Here is a 21486-nt window from a genome sequence, read left to right on the forward strand (position 1 = left end):
GGTGTATTAAATGTTGTAGTTACACAGTGGAAACCATGACAAAGTGAAAATAAGGCAGTTTAGTTCGAACAAACCTGAGCTATTTAAGTTTTTTTTTCAGACAAAAAAATTTTCTGTTTTTGTTTATAACAGTATTAATGATAATATTTGGATTTAAAGTTCCATTTGCACGAGTTTATTCTATTTTCAGATGTGAATTATCTGAAGGAGCGACAGCGTGACATCACGTCTTTATGGAAATGTGTCCCGGTGAGGCCCCGCCCTCCTGCCCCGCTGACATCAGCCGGAGCTCGGCTGCTTTCCTCCACGAGCCCTCGGCGGATCTGCTCACACGGTCAGCACCGTAACCCGGGAGAGCTCGACAGGAACGGCCACAGTGCGACTATTATCGGCTTCTTTCTTTTACCTTTATGAGACGAAACGAGACTTCGCTCTGCCAGGTAAGCTTCCACCATCCTGTCGTCATTTTTCTTCAAAAAACGGTTTTTCTTTCCAGAGGCAGGAAAATGTTACTCCACCTGGGAGCGACAGTAACTTTTCACTGTGGGAAATGCAGCGCGAGTCGTGCGTATTTTTCAGCTGTTAGGGAGAAAACGACAGAGACCCGACATATGTGAGATTCCTCGGTGAGTTCAGAGTTCACCACAAAAGCTTTGTTCATCTTATTTTGTTTTGACTCGCTGCTGGTTGCACCGTTTTCGCTTTTTTTGTGGATGTATTGTACCTGCTATAAAACTACAGTAACGGTCTTTTGCCACTTGAAAGCAGCAGCTGTTGTGTTGCGTTTACGTTCCCAAAAGTCAGTCAGAATCTATACAAACCCGCTTGAAAACAACCCGTAAAGCTGTAATAACTGTAGGTGTCACAACCTGATGGTCTTTCTTTATGCTAGTGGTCTGTCCTTAGTTACAGTGAGGCTGTACCCGAAGTGAGCAGGGGGGACTGGTTGCCATGGCATCCAAAGAAACACAAGACTGATTTCAAGTGAGGAGTTCATCCTCTTCATCAACATCACCATCTTTCTTCACAGCATCTAAAAGCTGCTGCTTTCAGGAAAATGGGATTTTACATCCCCTACTGTTGGACCTAGGCCCAGGCTCACAGGGGTCCCCACAGGTCCCTGCTTTAATCACCAATATTATGTCAGAAATTACTCATGCTTTACGTTTTTATTATTATTAGCTGTAATGCTCATCTTTCCTGTTACGTGAATGCAAAACTTTTCAAATTAAAAGCCTAGCAGTCTTTGAAGGAAAGCATATCATGTTATTTATCAGTTAATAAAAGAAAGCACTTTTTGATTAAAACAGACCAAAACATCCCTTTGTCAAGTTTTTAAGATCAAAAGTTGTGCTGTCAATTAATTTTTAAAAGTAATTTAGCATTTTTTAAATCACCCCCCATGATGAAAGGCAGGCGGTCATGTTATTGTCTGTGTCCATGGTTTGTTTGACTGTCCATCCGTTTGCAAAATATCTCATGAACCACTATACAGATTTTAATGAAACTCCTGTAAATTAATCATTGGACATAAATCTGCAACTGATTTAACTTTTAGAGTCAACCCAATTCAAGATGGTGGCCACAGTTAATCGACCTTAGTAAGCCCCAAATATGGCTATAACTCAATCGGTTTTACAAATATTGAGCTAAAATTTAAAGTGGTAGTAGCTGAGAGTTGTTCCCAGCATAAGAGCACTCAGAGATTGAATTAAGATATTTGTTTAAAAGTTTGGCATTACCTGTTGGAGTCAACCCTGTTTGTTATGAACTGCTGGACATACTGTATATTAATGAAACTCAGAAAGTAATTATTGGATGTACATCTACAATTGAACAACCTTTGAAGTCAGTCTGATTTAAAAATGGCCATCGTAGATAATCAACCTTAGCAAATATGAAAATGGTTTTTACTCAGTCTATTTTACAGATAATGAGTTAAAATCCTGGTGGTAGTAACTGAGAGTCATCCACATGGGCACAAATCACACAACATCTTTGTTTAAAACTTTTGCGTGCAAGGTGGCAGACTTTATGCATTCCTTCAAGGAATTCTAGTTTTTCGTTTAAGCTAATAGTTTAGCCAATACTCTAATTAACACAAGTTTTAGTTAACATGATTTACTTCAATATGCTAAAAATATTAAATTTTGACCAAGCTTGTCAACTATGCTAAACTTACAAAAACAACAACAAACAGACAAGCAAAAAACCCCCCAAATATATCAACAAATATATTCAGGCAGATATATCTGTCTGACAAAATATTTATACAAAACATTCAACAGTTTATAAAAATGCAGTGAACGTTAGTGTCATGTTGTCAATGAAAGAGAGGAATCCTTTGTATTTTTGCAGGTGATGCAGTGTTGGGTATGATAGATGAAGGCAGCATACTGTGTTTATGTTTCAGTTCAGTTTGTGGCCATCAAGCCCATTAACTGAGTCAGAATGTCCCTCTGGAAAAAATGTCCATCTGTGTTCTAAAATGAGGGGTGATTCTTTCTTGTATCGATGCTATTGTTAGTCCGTTAACTTTGTCCTGCCGTGGAAAAACACAAGTCATAGTGGATGAAGATGTTTTTTTTCTGTCAACATTCAGTCTAGTTTCATATTTGAAGAAAAGCAGCTTTTTGCAAGCACTTAAATACTGTATGTTTGTGTTTGTTAAATTCCTGTAAAGTCTTTTGGTGAAGTGATACATAATGATATGTGCCACTATGAAACCCACATTAATTCCTCTGCTGCAACAAATGAGTCACTTACAAGTGGACAAACAAAAAAGCAACATCCCTTTTTCCTCAGCTTTTATTACAGTATGTTACTTGTGAAAAAAGTGGAACAGCAGACTAAAATGCAGAAGTACCAGAAGTTTTTGTGTGCTTCTTCTTCATATGAAGATAGTAACATGCAAGTGAAGTTCAGATAAAACTCTGATTCCTGTTTAAAACTTAGCAACTATAAAACCTGTGCAGTGGTAATAATTGGGAGGGTGAGCGACTGGGAACTAAAGTTTGTGCCAGAAATTTTACTAGTATTTATACTTCCTTCATACCACTGATTTCAAACTTGTTATGCCCCACCTATCTTTGGAGGGAGCCCCCTCAGCTCAACAAGGCTAAAACAAAATGAGTCAAATTTCACGTTTCTTCTTTGATTTAAGGCAACTTTACTTTTTTTCCATGAGTTCACACTGACACACAGTAAACAGTTTGCACATCATTTCAAACAGTGCTGGTTTTAATGTCGGATGTCCCACTCAGATTAGTCCACCTTGAGCATTTGCCCCGGATTTAAGGTGATGCCTCCTCTAGCCGACAAACGATTCCTATAAGAACAAGAGAGAAACTCCTCTCTCTGCCTTCACTTTCATCCAGGTCATGCACTGGTTGAGCAGTAAGAAGTCGATCTACTCTCCACACCATGCAGCATGCAGTTTGTCCACCTAATTGCCATGGAAATGCAATTTGTATATTGCAAAAACAAGCCCAAAGTCACATCAATGTCTAAACATTAGTTCCTCCTACAACCTATTGCCAAACATGAGACAACTATTTGGCTGAATGTAGGGGGAAATCTCTCCCTATTGGATTTTACATATCACGATGAACTTAGAAAGCTACCTGTCTGTACAACATGATGGATAAACAAAGATTTTGTGATTCTCTGACATGGGCTGCACATGTTTTATATTAAAAAAACATCATTCAGTTTTTAATCAGATCACCAGGGGTCACACGACCCATAATCAGTTTTAGTTGCGTTTTTCTGAACTGGCATCTTTAAAAATGTAAACACCCCATCTAATGTTAAAAGGTCCTATTTCTGTCTTAAAGGACTATAAGTAATTTGAGCTGAAAAAAGTGGAGATATGCAAAAACCAGGAATAGAAGGCAAAAATAAATGCAGTATATGTTACTGTGTGCATTTAAGAGAGACTATGTGTTTCTAAGCTTTCATTTGATGACGCAGGGAGTTGGAGCACATATAAAAGTTTGTGTGTGCAAATATTAAGCTGTATTTGCAGGTTGTGACCACACCTGTTGGCTTCAACTGGTCTCGGCAGACAGTAGTTCCTTTTTTCCTTTAATTTGGTCTGGTGCTTTTTATGTTGTTTTGATTAATAAAAACAAATTTACAGTTCAAACACCACCTTTCCGTCACATGTTCCAACGCATCCAAAGAACAGAATAGGGCTAAAGGCTAAAGCTGTAGGTTTTCTTTTTATTCCTCTTCTTTCTCTGCAACTAAAAAAACTCAACAGTAAATTCTTCTGACAATTTTTTTTTTGTCAACTTCTCTTCACCGCTTCCTAAAGAAAATCTTTGAAAACAATTAATTTATCCAGCGTTACTTATAAAAATAAACATCCTGTAGGTTTTTGTTGTCTTTCAAAGAGGAAGCAGTGTGTTGGTTAGGATCTTTTTTCTGTTGAGGTTAAATATTAGTTTTTCCCTGTACTTTATTTATTTTAGGCAGGAATGCTGGGATTAACTCAGAATAAACTAAGCGGTTGTGTGTGTGTGTGTTGCTATTTCAGAGACTTGATGTATCAGAAAAGTGAAGGATTTACATTGTTATTAAATCTTTTAAATGTCGAGCCACTGATTTAAATGTAAAATGTCATTAAGATTCTGTCTATTCTACTCTTGATTTATTTTCAAACTGATGCTTTTTCTATCTTGTTGTGAAAAAATCTGATCAGTGGTCCACACGCGTATGTTTTTCTGACTGTGCAAAATATTTTTATTGTAGTTTCTGAAAATGGATTTGACACCTAAAAAAATTATTGATACACCAACGTGGAGTTTTTAATTTAGAAAGCTGAAAACACAACCTTTTGAAAATGATGACGTCATAGCCCCACCTCTAGTCTAACTTACGACTCAAGGGCATCCATTTCTGAACATTTTGCACCAGACCTTGGTTCTTGTTTTTGGTGTATTGTTGTTGCAGCATTATAGTGCCACAGACCTGGCATAGTTACGACAGCAATTTTGGTGTTTCTGTATGGATGAAGATATTTCTCAAAACAATGTCATGGTTACGAGGATATCTTTAGAAATGACAAATATAAAGATTGTTTTGGAAAAACTGTTTTTGTGTGGACAAGACCTGTGTCTACACTGACATTTTCATCCTATCCCTCTAAGTGGTGAGAAGGTCTACAATAACAACAGATGAAAATTCAGAGAAAAAACATTCCTAGTTTGGGTAAAGACTTTCCCAAAACAGTTACTGTATTTTCCGACAATAAGGCACACTTAAAAGCCTTCAATTTTCTCAAAAAAACCACAGTGCACCTTCTAAACCAGATCGCCTCATATATATGTAAGAAGTCATAATGTTTCAAAACTTTGGTAAACTACAAAGCTGCACCGCTTGCAGCATTAAGGCTCAGTTATAGTCGCTCTTTGTAGTGACACTCAGGGTTCCGCGAGCGGACCTGAGCGAGCGGTGGAGGCGTTTATACTTGACGCTTATGTCGGTGCAGTTTTCTTCCATGAGTTTTGAATCGTTTGATTATCTTTGTGATCTCTCATAGAGAGATCATATAAATGCTGATACAGGCGAACCAGCTCCGCTAGAGCAGCAAAATTGTCCATTTTGAATGGAGCGCTGCCCATGCCGAAGTTACAAAAATTGGGAGGTGCACGACTATGCGCCTTATAATCCGGTGCGCTTTATATATGACAAAAGTTCGAAATGGACCATTCATTGACAGTGCGTCTTATAATCCAGTGTGCCCTATAGTGCGGAAAATATGGTATTGCTTATTCATAGGCCTGTCACGATAACAAATTTTGCTGGATGATTAATTGTCTCTGAAATTATTGTGATAAAGAATAATATCGTTTGGAGGCCGTTTTAAACTAATGTAATGATAATAACATAATAGTGCAAGTACATCCTCTCAAAGATTAATAAACTTTAATTTCAAAAGAACACTTAACACTGGAACTGGAACACAAAATAAACAAAACAACAAAAACAAAATGGACTCTTAGTCTCTGTTAACAAAAAATGCACGTGAATAAAAACACACAAAAAAAAAACGGGATCAAAATCTACATTCAACCAAAACAGAACGGATTATTAAGTCTGTAAACTAAACTGTCCTTCAAAAAGTAATAATCATTAGTTTTATATAGAGAAGATGGGCAAATCTGCCAGTTTTATAAACAAAGTGCAAACTAACAAAAGCACACGGCGACAGAAGCACAAATACAACATACCGGCTCACAAAGGTTCAGCGGGTCGCCTCTGTCATTTGGTTTGAATTCGAAGTGCTCCCACACCGCTGCTGTTACTTCCACCTTGAAACCAATTCCATTTAGTTTTTCCCCCCAATATCAAACAGCGTTTCTTTAGCTTGCTAACTTCTCACAGGGGCTAATGCTAAAGAGGTACTAGCAGAGGCGCCTCAGCTGGCTACCTGATGTGATAGGCCACGCCACCTGACTTTAGGAGAAAGGGAGGGGTCAGTGAAGAGCACCGGAGCCTTTCGTCCCCCAGTGAAAGAGAGAGAGACACGAAGAAACAATAACGCAGATAAATGAAAACTATCGACCTCATTTTTTTTATCATGTGATTTATCATTTATCGCAACAGGCCTACTTGTTCATCTGACTCACAACTGTATCAACTAATGTGAGTTATGGTAAAGGTGAAATATTGTTTGTTATTTATTGGAAGATTTGTTGCTTCTTTGGGCAGATCTCTCGCTGCGTTCAGTCTGCTCTTCCCTCTCCCTGACATGTTTTGAAATCACTCTTTAAATTCTCCAACGGTAGTTCTGTTCCTGATTGCATGGAAAACTGATCAGCATATGGAGCTGACAGGCCACAACTGAGACTGCAGAGTTGTAGCAAACTGGACGCCTTATCACCCTCGTTGAAGGCCTGATCTTGTATTTCAGCTGGACTTGAATGGACTTCTTTGTGTGAATACACACATGTGATTCCAGATAAGCTTTCCCCCTCCTCCCCCACCTCTTCCTGCTTAGGGATGAACGTGCACGTACTGGTGTTGCTGAAGCTTGGTTCCAGCTGATTACAGCACGAGTTATAACGGCTGTTGTTGGCATCAGATAGGCAGCTGGTCTCTACCCCCACCACTTTAACACCCCCAGCCCAGGGCCACACTCTTGAGCTGTACTTGTCAGAGAAAGAGGCCAGCCATTATTACCAGGAGTGAGTCATCCTGGAGCTTGGTCTTTCCACTAACAGCCTGCCGTCACTCTCAGGACATCAGCTGACTGTTCACTGCTGCCAGCGAGTCACCTGCTGTCAGGAAGGAAACATGCTGTTTATCTGTTGGATTTGCATCTTTTATTTGTACCATTTTCTTTTTCCTTTTAAAACTGAAGCTTTATTTTTAGCATGACAGTGTTTTGCTCCAGGGTTGGCAGTGTCAGCTGAGCTCTCTTTCGGTTTGGTTCTGAGAAGTGTACAAAGTATTTAACACAACTTTGTCTGAGAGTAGACCCATTTAGACACCTCATTCGATCTGTCCATAAACTCCAAGAACTTTGGAACCAAATAGCTTTAGGATTTCTAAAAGCAGTTCTGTGATATGGCCTCCTAGATAAGCTTGTTCAAAAGTTATCAATCGTTTTGCAGTGATCGATACAAGCTTACACAAATAAAGCTGTCATAGTAGATCCAGAGAAAGTGAGGCATATAACAGCTCTGTGAATAACATGTGTTGGCCATCTCCCAGTCTGGTCCCACCTATCATCTGTCATCACTACATCACACAACTGAGCCATGATGCCAGCTATATCAACCATTTCAGGTCTGTCACTACCTCTACTTCTGGCTCAGAAGCTTTGCATCAGCAGATTAACTTCAACCCCCCATTTCTTGCAGAAGTTAGACAGCAACAGGAAGAAGATGTCTCAGACCTGGCTTGAAAGTGTTTTGTGATAAGAGTGTAAATGGCGGCCAAAAGAGAAGGCCACAGAACAACATACCTTCATTGGGGGACTTTATTAAACCTTCCAGTCGTAGACAAAAACCTTTGGCTTTTGACCAAACACAGCAGATTTACTTAATAAATGCAGAAAATATTTATGTTTATGTAATAAAAGTCATCTCACAGGACCAGGATGTTACAAACAAAAAATAATGTTGAGTAAGTTGTGTATGTCCGAAGATACACAATATGTTCTCATGATTGCATAAATAAACACAGTGATAGTTATAAAAACCACTAATACTGGTACCTTGTATTCCTTTTCCACTTGTGGTGGTAAAGAGAAGTAGTTTTATTCATCAGTTAGTTAGAAAGATACTTTCAGCAGGATTTCTGACAACTCCTTGTTGAGGAGAGCATGGGGACAGAAGTGTAGGTCAGTCTGTGTGGGGATTTGTGTGTGTATGTGTTTTATGGGTGAGTAACTTAATGTTTGAGACAGGACTGACAACACTAAAAGCAACTTAATGAATTTCCTGATCAAGGGCCACAGCTGCAGTTGAATGTGATCCCTAAACTCCTCTTTATCGCCACAAGAATGATGATGGTTTTTCCTTTTTTTTCCTTTCTTTTTTCTTGAATGATGCAGAATTTGATTAGGGGCTCTGCATTCCTAACATTCTTCTCTTGCTTTTTTCTTATTGCAACTCTATTTCACCTCAGTGTGTTTACAATGCAGAGCCAAAGGATGAGTGATGGCTGCAGTAATGCTGACAAGAACACGGAAGGAATCTCTGGTTAAAGAATAAGAAAGTTTGGGCTAGAAAGTTAGCTGGAGAAAATATGTTTGGGCAGTATCTATTTTTTATAAGCCTCCATCTAAATATACAGGCCTATACAACATTACAGTCTGATTAGAAAAACTTGTAATTTAGCACATTTTAAACAATTCTAATAATGTATGTTTTATTCCTACTTTATCAGAATAAAGATGCAACAAAGAAGTATATGAAGTATATATATATATATATATATATATATATATATATATATATATATATATATATATATATATATACATATATATATATATTTTTTTTTTTACTGGAAAAGCAAATGGTAGGTAGGCCTGTCGCGATAAACAATAAATCAATTAATCGCATGATAAATTAAATTGAGGTCAATAATTTTATTTATCGGCGTTATTGTTTCTTCGTGTCTCTCTCTCTTTCTCCTGAAGACACTGGAGGACGAAAGGCTCCACTCCGGTGCTCTTCACTGACCCCTCCCTTTCTCATTTCCTGAGCGTAAGGGGGGCGGGAACTATCACGTCAGGTAGCCAGCCATAGTGCATCGTCTTATACCTCTGCAGCGTTAGCGCCCGAGAGGAGTTAGCAAGCTGAAGAAACGCTGTTTGATATTGGTGAAAAAAACTAAATGGAACTGGTTAAACATAACAGCAGCGGTGTGGGAGCACTTCGGATTCAAACCAAATGACCGAGGCGAACCGCTGAACCTTTGAGAGCTGGTATGTCACATTTGTGCTTCTGTCGCCGTGTGCTTTTGTTAGTTGGCACTTTTTGTTTATAAAACTGGCAGATTTGTCCGTCTTCTCTATATAAAACTAATGATTATTACTTTTTGAAGGACAGTTTAGTTTACAGACTTAATTATCCATTCTGTTTTGGTTGAATTAAGTTTTTATTTCCAATTTTTTTTGTATTTAGTTTTTATTCACGTGCATTTTTTGTTAACAGAGACTAAGAGTCCATTTTGTTTTTGGTTGTTTTGTTTATTTTGTGCTCCAGTTCCAGTGTTAAGTGTTCTTTTGAAATTGAAGTTTATTAATCTTTGAGAGGATGTACTTGCACTATTATGTCATTACATTAGTTTAAAACGGCCTCCAAACAATATTATTCTTTATCACAATAATTTCTGAGACAATTAATCGCCAAGCAAAATTTGTTATCATGACAGGTCTAATGGTAGGGTGATTTCATTGTATAACCCACAGACTCCACTGCAACAGTAACAGACTGCTTAATGTTAACTTTTTTCTTGTTCTAGTTCTCATCTGCCTCTGACAGCCGCTGCACTGTCAATTAAGAGGGCATTATAAGCAGCAACATGTTCTAACCCTACACTTTTGAGTTAATTTATCAATAAACAGGTTGCTCATTGATAGTTGAGCGAGCGAGTTGTGCCGCCTGAAGTGCAAAGTAGCCGTTTAAACTTTAAGACTCGGTAGAGTTACTCGATTCCCCTTCTTAAACACAAGATGTTGCAATAGTGCTATTACGCTGCAGGAATGTCAGTAGAAAAAGAGTTTACAGGAAATCTGCTCATTGTAAACAAATGCAACTGCATAATTTATTTGCACACCAAATTAGCAGCAAAGTTTTAAGAACAATATTCAAAGCATATCGGTACCATTTTTTTTTTTTTTTTGAAACCCCAATGTGCCTTATTACTGCATTACAGCCCAATTGTAGAAGAAAATTTATCACATGCAGGGATGAATGATGTGGTACTGATAGATTACTGAATTGGTGCCAAATATAAAATAAATCAACCTATAGATTCAACACAGAAATTGTGTTTATTTGTCTTTACATAATAAAAGTGATTTCATAATAAAAGAATAAATAAATATGGCTTGAACAAATAGGTTTATAATATTACAGAATAACCGGTCATATCTTTTTTTGTTAGAAATAGATCTACTAACTTATTAACCTTATCAGATCTGAGCAGGGAATGCAGCAGGTTTTCAATCTTACTCACAACAATAAAGACTCCATTCAAAGGTAGTAGTGCACAGAGGGAAACATGTTAAATTTCTCCTATCCATCCATGTGAAGATTGCCTACGATGTTCTTGGGGTTTAGCTTGCTCAGCTTCCTTCTGCTCGTCAGCCTCCACTCTGAAGGCTGCTTTGCTATTGTGAAAGGTTGCGACTGTAATAAATGTGTCAGGATATGGTTTTGTTTTGAAAGGTTTGGTTCATGTAAGTTACAAGGGTTTTATAATTATAGACACCTTTGAAGCCGTTTTATAAGGTCTTAAAATGAACAGGTTAATACCAGATCATGCTCATGCATTAGTCATGACACAAGCGAGTTGTAACATCAGAATAGTTACTGTTTAAACCAGCACTTGAAACACTATGCTGAGGATGTGAAGATACCCAATTTTTACTGATTCACATATGCATGTACTGAAGCAGTTTTGAGATTAAATGCAACTCTTTTTCTGGTTGCACTTCCTACTGATTAGTGACACCTACTGTTCGGAAGGAGACCTTATGCACCCCCACTCCACCCTCCCCCGTGTGCCACCAAGTGCACTGATTTTTTTTACTCAAACTTATAAGAGAAAGAAAGAGTAGCATATGTTCATAAAACACATTTATTTGAACAATAACCACAGTGGTGGGAAGGGAAACAGAGACGGGCTTTTTTAAAACCACTATAACTATACTTACAGTTCCAGTGTTTCTGTCTTACAAACACGGCTAAGTGAAACAACAAATATAAAATCAAACAAAAACTAAACAATAAAAATGAACTCCTCCAACAGAGAACGTGCGCTTCCATAAAAAAAAAAAAATCTTTGTCTTTTACTGAACGATTTGGCACATACAAAATAAATAACTGACTGAATATTTCCAAAAACTACAATGTCTCAGAATCAGAACAAGAAGATAAAGGGAAACTATTCCTTCCAGAAAGAGCTTATAAATTCTTTGACAAGAAAACAAGCATGTTTTTATCTTATTGGGTTTCAGCAGGGTGCGCAGGTTGTTAACAACATTACCAGTGGTGCTAAAGATGTGTTCCAAAGGTGTGCTTGTGACCAGTATGCATAGATGTTTTCGTGCATTTGAGATGACAAAAAGATTTGTTAGACTGATGAATATCGGTTAAAAAAAATTTACATATCACCCAACCTTATTACATTTGCATTGACATATATTATAACACTAGACCATATTTCCCTACCCTCTCTTGTTGAGAACTGAAGCCAGCAGTATCCAATTTGGAGAAGCTGCCATCATGTAGTTTTGGAACAAGTGTCTGTGCACTAGCTTTAATGGGCTTAAGTCCTGCCTGCTTCCCTTCATAGCGCATGGTGTTACATCATTTCTTTTAGGCTTGAAATAAATAATTACAGCTTATTGATGAGAAAAACATTTTATTTTTAATAATGGCGAAGTCCTGTTTGTTTACATACAAGGTGAATGACTTAAAATTTGTGCTGGAAACAGTCTATGGGGACACTGGTCCCTTCTGGGTTCTTTATTTGGTCCAGTATTTCTATTAAAGGTCAATGGTTTGGACTGGTGTCAGAACTGGGTAGCATGGACTGATGGCAGGTGATATCAAATGCTGTTTAGCAATGGATGTCAGTTCTACATTACCATGGATTGTGTTCACATGTGGTGTCATCAAGGGGAGAGCACCAATCCTTTCAATGTTGTGGAGACACCATTACTCCTGGTGTCATGGTGTGGGGAGTCACAGGAAATGACTTCAGGTAATGATTCAGGGGGCCTTAATGATACAGTGCTACATCAATGACATCATGTGTCAGCATGTCTTACCCCTCTTAAGACAGCTCTGTGGTGTAGTCTTTCAACAAGACAACACCATTTCACACATCTGATCATCTTCAACTCAGACCTGGTGACAGTCTGATTGATCGCAAGGGGACAACCTGCCACAGTTGAGGATACAATAGTTGTATGACTGTTCTGCACGGAAACATCACTTGTACTTAGCCACATGTTTCCACATATTTCAATCCCTGTAATACAGTCAAATGACTTTACAACCAGGCAGTTTTATTATATTTCCACTTATCTGTCTGGGTGCTTAACATTTTTATCCATGAGTGTAATTTGTAACAGTCTTTCACAATACTGTGGCTTTTCGGAATCTTCTGAAAGTTTGTTTTATTTTGCATTTTCCTCACATGATGATTGTGCGCCCTATTGAAGAAAACAGATTTATCTAATCCTTTATAGCTATGAACAGGTTCAAAATGTTTTTTATAATCCTCCTTTTTACATTTCCCCTTTGAATGCATGTTTTATTTAGTTAGTTTTTTGTTGTGGTTGTTGTTGTTCAATGTGACACTTAGTATTTGAATTATGTATTCAGTGACATATAAAGATTTCCACCAGGCTAAAATTGAAATTTTAAAAATATGTATATCTATCACAATTGTTAGAACATTTGATACGTTGTGCACACAGAAATCATAATTAAAATTTAAAATGAGACATTTTTAGAGATTTTTCATCAATATGAATTGGCTGTAGTCTCAAAAAATGTCATGTGGTGCAACTGTGATGTATCTTAAAATAAGTTATTTTCCATGATGTTCTAAACACATTTTTTAATAAGTTCCCATTTATTTAGGGTGTTTAGAAACAAAATATTTAAATTTCTTAGCATTTTTCTGCCAATTATGACGGTTTCCCTTCCCCAAAATGTTGCAGTCTAATTTATAATTGTCCTGACAACTACATTTCTTCACCATTTCATCAAACTGACTTTAAAAATAAATAAAACAACAATCACTGGAGGATACTGTACCAGTGATTAATATATCTGCTCCAGAAACTAGATATTGTATTTTGAATTCAATACAGTTACGTCTTTAATTGGTCGCACCAAATGATGTACATAACGAATGTAGGCCAGTAAACAGGTCAAAATTATTTTAATAGATAAATATAGAATTACATCCAGTGACATTACAAAAAACAATACAAACTAAACATGTCAATTTAATTTTCATAAACAAAAATGCAGTAATCATCAACTTTGCTACAAACTTTTAAAACTAATCCCACAAAAAATCTGAATGTGCCGTATATTGCCTTTATTTTATGAACTTTTTAATAATCTTTTTGAAGATTTCTAATGTTATTAAGTTATTTTTAAATCTCCCAAACATAAATACATTAATGACAATATAAGAAATCAGTTGTTAGTCATGTTATTTTAAGCAGAACCATGTATGACAAATAATGTAATCATTCCAAGTCCACAAATGTGTGCTTCTTTCCAAACGGGAAGGATTTCAATGAACTTCAAACCACTGTATTACTCCTGGGTGCTTTAATGTCCATGTGGACGTAGGGCAATGCTGTTAACTTCAAACAATTTTTAGAACCAGGCATTTGTGAACTTTGCCCAGTCTTGGCCGTTCAACTTTGAACTCTGTCAGGTTGCTGGCTCAGGTTCTAAAATGACACCATGTACATCTTTTTTGTAGTAAAAGATTACATCTGGAGTTTGTGGCCATGTGAAAAGGTTCTTGTCATCAGACTGCCACATGGTGCTGATGTATATTTTCATGGTCTATACAAGCACAGGTATCTCTGTCCCTGGTCTTTGGCTCAGTGATAAAGAAAGGACGTTTCCTTGCAAACTGTATGATATGGAAAGATGTGGTTCCACCTCTGTTTGATACTGTGCATGAAGCTCATTGAGGGGCTTGGTTAAGACTCTTCTCTGCACTTTTTGTTTATTTTTGGTGATGGTGTCTCTTTTCTCTGATAGAAGATGACTATTTTCATCTCTGGACAGAAAGTTGACAACTGCTTGCTTCCTGTCTGTTGACAGTTTTTTGGACCCCCTTTGCTTGAATTTTTCACTTGTTTTTTGTTTTGACATTATTCTCTTCTCATTTTTTCTAAATTTATCATTTAGTTTTTTTCATCTTAATTAGTTGTTTCTTTAGATCTATGACTTGCTTTTTCAGTTTGTTTTTCTGTTTCTGCAGTCTTTTGCAATATTTTCCTGATGTGTTCCTTCTCATTTTCTTTTTTTTGGAGTGGAGAATGCGGGTAGATTAAAATCCTGCTTTACAGGGGGGTTTGCCACAGCTTGGCTGGAATTTTCGGGCTCTTGTGCTCTCTCTAAATCAACCAAGACTGGTGGAATGTCCTCCACGGATGGGTGTTATATCTAAAACAGCATTTGCCATCTTTTTTCTTTCTCTGTAAGCCTGAGATACAGCCCTCCATTTCTCTCTTTGTTTCTTTTTCTCTCTCTGAGACAGATAATCTGACTTTACATATATAATCTGTCCTTGTTGTCTTCTTCTTTGATAACTCTCTCTTCTCCTAGCTAGGTATTCCTCCTTTGCCACAGGGTCAGCATTAACACGCTGCCTATAAAGAGCAGTTTTGGCTTGACTTGACAGTGGCATCTACTAAAATAGATTAAAACAATAAATGACACATTACACAACTACCCCAGTAAAATTACATACTCCACTGTATTTTTATCACGATATTGTTAAAAAAAACCCACTAATACTGTGCAAAAAACTATTCTGGACATATTAGTACAAATTACTTTTTTGCTTTTGAGTCCTAAATTCAAATATTAAAGCAGAGATATATTACGTATCTGTTTTTTAACCCCTTTTTTAACCCCTTTTTTAACTATAAAAAGTAGAGCTGCGCGTCATGTCATTGACCCATACAGCTGCTTTGATCTGACTTTTGACAACTTTGAAACTAGAGACTGAAAAACAGTTCAGTTTTTACACAAGATTTTCAGTTGTGAAAACACAAATAACCTAATGAAAATCAGTGTTTCGCAACAATAATTTAACAGACTAGACAAATTATGAGATACTGAATCAAATATTTTGCTGAAACTCTGTTATTAGACATTTTTAAGGTGTGATTGTTACTTTAAGGCATTGCAGATCCACTGAGACTTTTCTCTCTGACATTTATGTACTCTGTCATGCAGCTATGCCTCCCCGCCAGTCATGTGATTCAGGAGTGTTGTTTCTGATCACCTCAGACCCCAGCAGTGTTGACTCATTGTGAGACTGTTTATGTGTTTTGGTTTCTCATTGAGCTGCCAGCTGAGAACGCAGCATCTGGGTTTCTCTCATTAGCTCTCTCTTTGCTCCTGGTGGAAGGCGGACGTCTTTTTTTCTTTCTCCTGAGACCCCTTGTCTGCCCTGCTCAACTCTGTGTCTTGTCTCTTTCGGAGCCTCTCTTTGCATATTTTCCAAAATTTATGAACTATGGATCTGGTCAGCTGGTCTTTCAACACAATTGATCAAATTTTCTCGAGCCCGCTTGTCCAGATGTTTGGATTCCTGGCAGAAGTGGAAGATTGTGTGCCTATCGACTTGGATGTGGAGGATCTTTACATATTTGGGTTTTTGATAACAGGATTTCTGCTGTTTAGATTAGGCAGTTACCTGACATATCGACAAATTTGTAAAATCCTGGTAGTGGTTCTGATCATTGATAAGCTGCCAGGAATGCTTGATGGGATCTGCAGAACGATCAACACTCAGACTGTGATGTTACAGGAGCAGAATCGCAAACTGGATGCGATCCTTTCACAGGAATGAAATGGGATAAATCTTGGAGAAAGTTGTTCACTCGGATCTGGCGGAATAGACCTGGAATTTGGCTGTTTGGATTAGCCATTGTGAAGCAAGACTTTCAATGCAGACGGAAAATAAAAGTTGGCCTGACCCAAAACAATTGTTGTTTTCTGAATTTGGCTCCCCCGACACCGACCTTGTTGGCCAGCTATCTTCAATTTCTCCTGGATTTTATGTAAACAAGATGCTCTGCCCCCTCCCTTGCCTGAGGACATCTGTGGATCTGCTCTGGGCTGGTTGATAAATATTCCATCATATTATCAAAGACAATGGCCTCTGTGACGTGATTCATGGACTTCTCTACAAACACACACAGACACACATTCATACAAACACTGTTTTCCACCGTCTCTGCTTTGTCTCTTCATCTGTCACCCTACTTCCTATCTGCACCTCATGTGGCTTTTTTCTCTTCTGCTTCTGTTAGTCTACCCTTATCAAATAGATTTGTCTTACTAATGCTTCTCTAAGAGGAAAAATTATTCATATTATAATGGTCTATTAAGGCCTTTTGTCACTGTAGCAACTTCAAATATTTCCTCTTAGATGAAAGTTTGTACCTAGTGTACTAAAGAATTGTTATCATTATCATTATTTAGTCTACCATAATAAAATAGATTTATCTTATTAATGGTTATCTAAGAGGAAAACTAATTCATATTTAAATGGTCTATTAAGACCTGTTATCACTGTAACAACTTTAATATTTCCTCTTAGATGAAAGTTTCTATCCAAGTTAAATAATAGACTTTAAAATATTCCCATTGATCTATAGATCACTGAACGGCTCTGTACCTAGTATACTAAAGACTTGTTATCATTATCAATATCATTATATCAACCGTTCTGTTATCTAGAATTGCTTTTGATTAGTAGTCTTGATTTTTTTTAAATGTTTCCTCTTAGAGGAAAGTTCATTCATGTCCAAACGGTCTATTAGCTTACACATCACTGACCGACTTCAACATATCATATTAAAGACCTGTTATTATTATAGCTGTTAAAGTTATACTTTTATTTCTGTATCTGTAAATGCTTCTTCTTAGAGGAAAGTTTATTCATCCTTAAATGGTCTAAGTCATTAGTATTGTTTTATCAAGCCTACTGTTATAGTCACACCAATAACTAATCTGTTATCTCATACCAACCTTACTATTAGCTAAAATTACCTGATTGATGTTTTTATTTCTGTATTTCTATATTTGATTTTGATGTCTTTATCTCTGTATTTCTGTATTTGATTCTGTACCTGATTGTTGTTTCTGTGTTGTAAAGCACTTTGAATCACCTTGTTGCTGAAAAGTGCTATATAAATAAATTTCACTTCACTTCACAATCTCCCAATCTCGTTAGAGGTCTGTGAGCTTGTTTAGCAGCTGAAACTCAGCAACTGCTAAATCTTCCCTTGTTGGACTCAGACCCTGCCCATTTGTAGGCTTAAATGAACCTAAACCCTGGGATCAGTTTAACTTCTGTTCAGTCAAGATGTGGTACAAAGAAAATACAGGAAGTTTGCTTTGTTGACTTTAAAATTTTAATCAGAAAATATATCAGGGTTGTTTGTCTTTTTGATCTTTTATGTTTCTGAGTTTGATGCATCCTTCTGAACTGTAAGTAGGCACACAAGAACAATGTGTCGAAGGTGGCGCTTTGAAGGAAATGCAGCAGGCAGGGAGAGTCAGCAGAGATCTAGCAGCCTCTCATCACAAAGGCATTTCCTCCTCAGCCACTTCCTGTTAAGGAGAAGTTGTCCTTAAACTCTCAGTAGAGAGCCGGCCTGCACTCAGGACTCATATGGAGCCAGTCATCTGGTCATCAGGATGCTTTTTTTACTGCAGGGAGTACACTGCCTTGTCTTTGACCTTGTACTTTAAGCTATTTCAGAGCCGAAGGTTTTGCACAGAGACACAAATTATGGTTTTCTGAGTAAGTACACAGCACAATCTGAAAATTATGTTTAAAGAGGAGGCTTCTGTTTTAAGTCTCAATTTGAGATCAGTAACTAATAAACAGAAATCTAATAACTGGCTCTAAAACCCACCATTTTATTATAATAATGTGATGGTAGATGTGTCATGATTACCACATGTTTAATCCAAAAATATGTACTATATTTCTATTTAACTGCATGTTTTGTAATAATGTTGATAGCCGGATTTTATTCATTTCGATATATTATATCTTACCAACTCAGTGTTGTCTTGTTTTTTACTAATGAAAATAAACAATAAAAATAATGATGGCCAGAAAGTTTGCTGTCACTGAACAAGACAGGAATTTTCTATGGGAATTAACATTATGTTGTTGATTAAACACTGTGAGCGAAGTAGTACCAAATACTACTACGATTAATGATAATAATATTAATAGTTATATAAAATGGAAAGAATAATTAATTTAAAATTTTAAAGATACATTTGACATTTACTGGTAAATATACCAAAAACGGAAATTCTCAAAATAATTTGACTATAAGTTAAATCCATTGGGACTGCTCTTGTTAATAGTGAGACATCAATGGTATAATTTTATTTCTGTGCAGTTTCAATGCTTGGTCTGTTGGTGTTTAAAGTCAGTTTAATCTTTTTTTGTCACTCAGGGGAACAACTAAAATATTCTACTGGGATGTCGTTGTTTTCTGAGCATTCTGTGACTCAGTGTTGTCATCTGAAGCTTCCTGTGGGATGTAGAGAGAGAGAGAGCGTAAAAGCTTTGAGTTTTTTCTGATATTTAACATACTTACTACTACATTTCTTAAAATGTATTTAAAAAGTTTATTTAAAATCACAACATAGGTCATTTATTTCTATATAATTGCAACAGTTCCTTTTGCCCAGTTGGCAGCTCAGTATTTAATGTTGTCTTAACTTCAGCAGCTTTTCTTCACATGAATTTCTGGATGTCCTAATGTCCTTCATGTTCATCTTTTTACTGGTGACCATCGCCTCATACCGTTTACAAAACATTTTCATTTTCTTGACATTAAATGTAAAATTTGTCTATGTTTCTCCTCATCTTTTTCTCCCAGCCTGGTTGTTTACACTTCACGGTGTCAGATCAAATGTTTGTGTCTGCTGATTACCTCTGATTGGATACCTTCCTAACTCATCCCACCTCTCTATAAAACAAAGTTAGATCTGATGGATCTACTTAGTGTCAGACATTTTTATTTATTAAGACAAAATGTCAATAGTTTACATCATTGTTTTAGTCCATGCACATGAGTTTTTATTTAGTTACCATCTCGTTTTGTCTGGAGAAAAGGTTGTTGGTGAAAACTATGATTAAAAACTTCATCAACAAAATTATTGGAACCAGTAATTGTACAGAAGTAATCTGATAAATAAATCCCGCTGTTACACCACTCCTGTTCTTTATGATCCAATTCAAATGTATCATTGGATTTAGAATATATTCTAATTCTGTCCAGTTCAGTTCAAGGTGTTAAAATGTCTAAAATGACAGTTAATAGAAAGTTATAAAGCTAAGAAAATGAGAATTTCGACAGATCTTTGTTTTGATTCAGCTTCCCACTGTGCAGAAAACAGTGGAGTTGAACAATTGCCCTAACTTAGACACAGGATGAGAAGGTAGAGGTGGGGTGAGAGGACAGGAAACAGACAAACGAAAACAAAAGATCTGACCACAGATACCTGCTATAGTGAGGAAAGAAAAAAACCTTACTGTGAAGCTTCTACCACACTAAATTTGATCTCAATGTCTGGAAAGTTGGCTGAGTTATAGCCATTTTTGTGTTGGCTAAGGTCGATTAGGTGTGGTGATCATCTGGAATTTAATATGGAATGAGTTGTAGATGTACAATCAGTGATTATTTTTTGAGAGTTTTACTAAAACCCATTCAGTCGTTCACAAGATTTCTTTTGCTAACAGGACAGACAGACAAACACATAGACACAGACAGAAACATTGTTGCCATTTTGCCTTTCTGTGGTGGGTGATAAAGAATAATTTATCACGTTCAAGAAACTGGTTTTAGATTTAGGACTATTTCATCTTTTTGTTTAAAAAATGACTGTGTTCATTTGGTCAGGATGAAAATTTATGGTGAATAAACACAAGTCTACTCTCCACAGGACTTGCTGCTGAAAACATCCTTTGATGAAACAAAGGCTTTAGGGGCACACATGTATGCAATTACTAATTTTGCTACTCTGGGATATTTCTATTTCCTCATGTTCCTCCAAGTCCAATGGATTACTGTGGAGGAGTGGAGACATATTCTGTCAGGAAACGTGCATCTAACCCATGACCATAGTTATCGCTTGCTGCTGATGGCAAAAGGGTCATGTTTTTGCTTGTGCCTGCGTGTTTGCTCTTGTGTTTGTATGTTGTGTTAGAAAAAGAAAAATATCTAATGAGCCAGTGGACAGATTTTAATGAAGCTCTCAGAAAGTAATTATTGAATTACTTTCAAGATGGGCACCACAGCTAAGTCACTTTAGCAAACACAAACATGGTTTTGACCTAGTCAGTTTTACAGATATTGAGCTAAAATCTGGTGTGGAGTCATAGTGAACAAATATTCCAAGGCTATCTGATCGCATCAATTGTGTTTTTAAAACTTTGCTTCAAAGAGTCAGCTCTTTCTTTCTTTCTTTTGGCAAAATATCCCCTGAACCACCGGAAAGATGTTAATGAAACCTTCAGAAAGCAAGCATTGGGTGTACATCTACATCTGAATAATCTTAGAAGTCATACCAATTCACAATAGGCATCACAGTCAACTGACATTAAAAAACACAAACATGGCTATAACTCAGCTTATTTTACAGATACTGAGTACCTGAGCATCATCCTCACTACATATGACAGGTGCTTTACATTTTGTGATATCTTTATCTATTGACAATTACTGTTGGCATCAGTCCTGTTTGTAAGCAAAATATCTTGTGAACTACTGGATGGGTTTTAAAGAAACTCACTTACAGGATGTATTATTATCCATCCATCCATCTTCTTCCTCTTATCTGGGGTTTGGTCACGGGGGCAGCAGCCGAAGCAGGGAGACCCAGACTTCCCTCTCCCCAGCCACTTGGGCCAGCTCCTCCGGGGGAATCCCAAGGCGTTCCCAGGCCAGCCGAGAAACATAGTCCCTCCAGCGTGTCCTGGGTCTTC

The 21486-nt window shown here is 37.1% G+C and overlaps 1 protein-coding gene across 3 annotated transcripts in view; it reads left to right on the forward strand.

The window, feature by feature from the left end:
- Positions 1-288: 288 nt before the first annotated feature.
- The window catches only part of LOC108243553 (SH3 domain-binding protein 4), a 63566-nt gene continuing 42368 nt past the window's right edge, over positions 289-21486 (forward strand). Inside the window, exon 1 of one of the 3 annotated variants that reach the window (XM_017429082.3) lies at positions 289-440. The gene's annotated coding sequence lies outside the window, so the exon portion shown is untranslated. Of the gene's footprint in view, positions 441-18138; positions 18277-21486 lie in introns of those variants that run through there. The other 2 variants (XM_017429084.3, XM_037976327.1) reach the window with 2 other exon arrangements.

This window comes from Kryptolebias marmoratus, linkage group LG6 (genome assembly GCF_001649575.2).
Source record: "Kryptolebias marmoratus isolate JLee-2015 linkage group LG6, ASM164957v2, whole genome shotgun sequence".
NCBI lineage: Eukaryota > Metazoa > Chordata > Actinopteri > Cyprinodontiformes > Rivulidae > Kryptolebias > Kryptolebias marmoratus.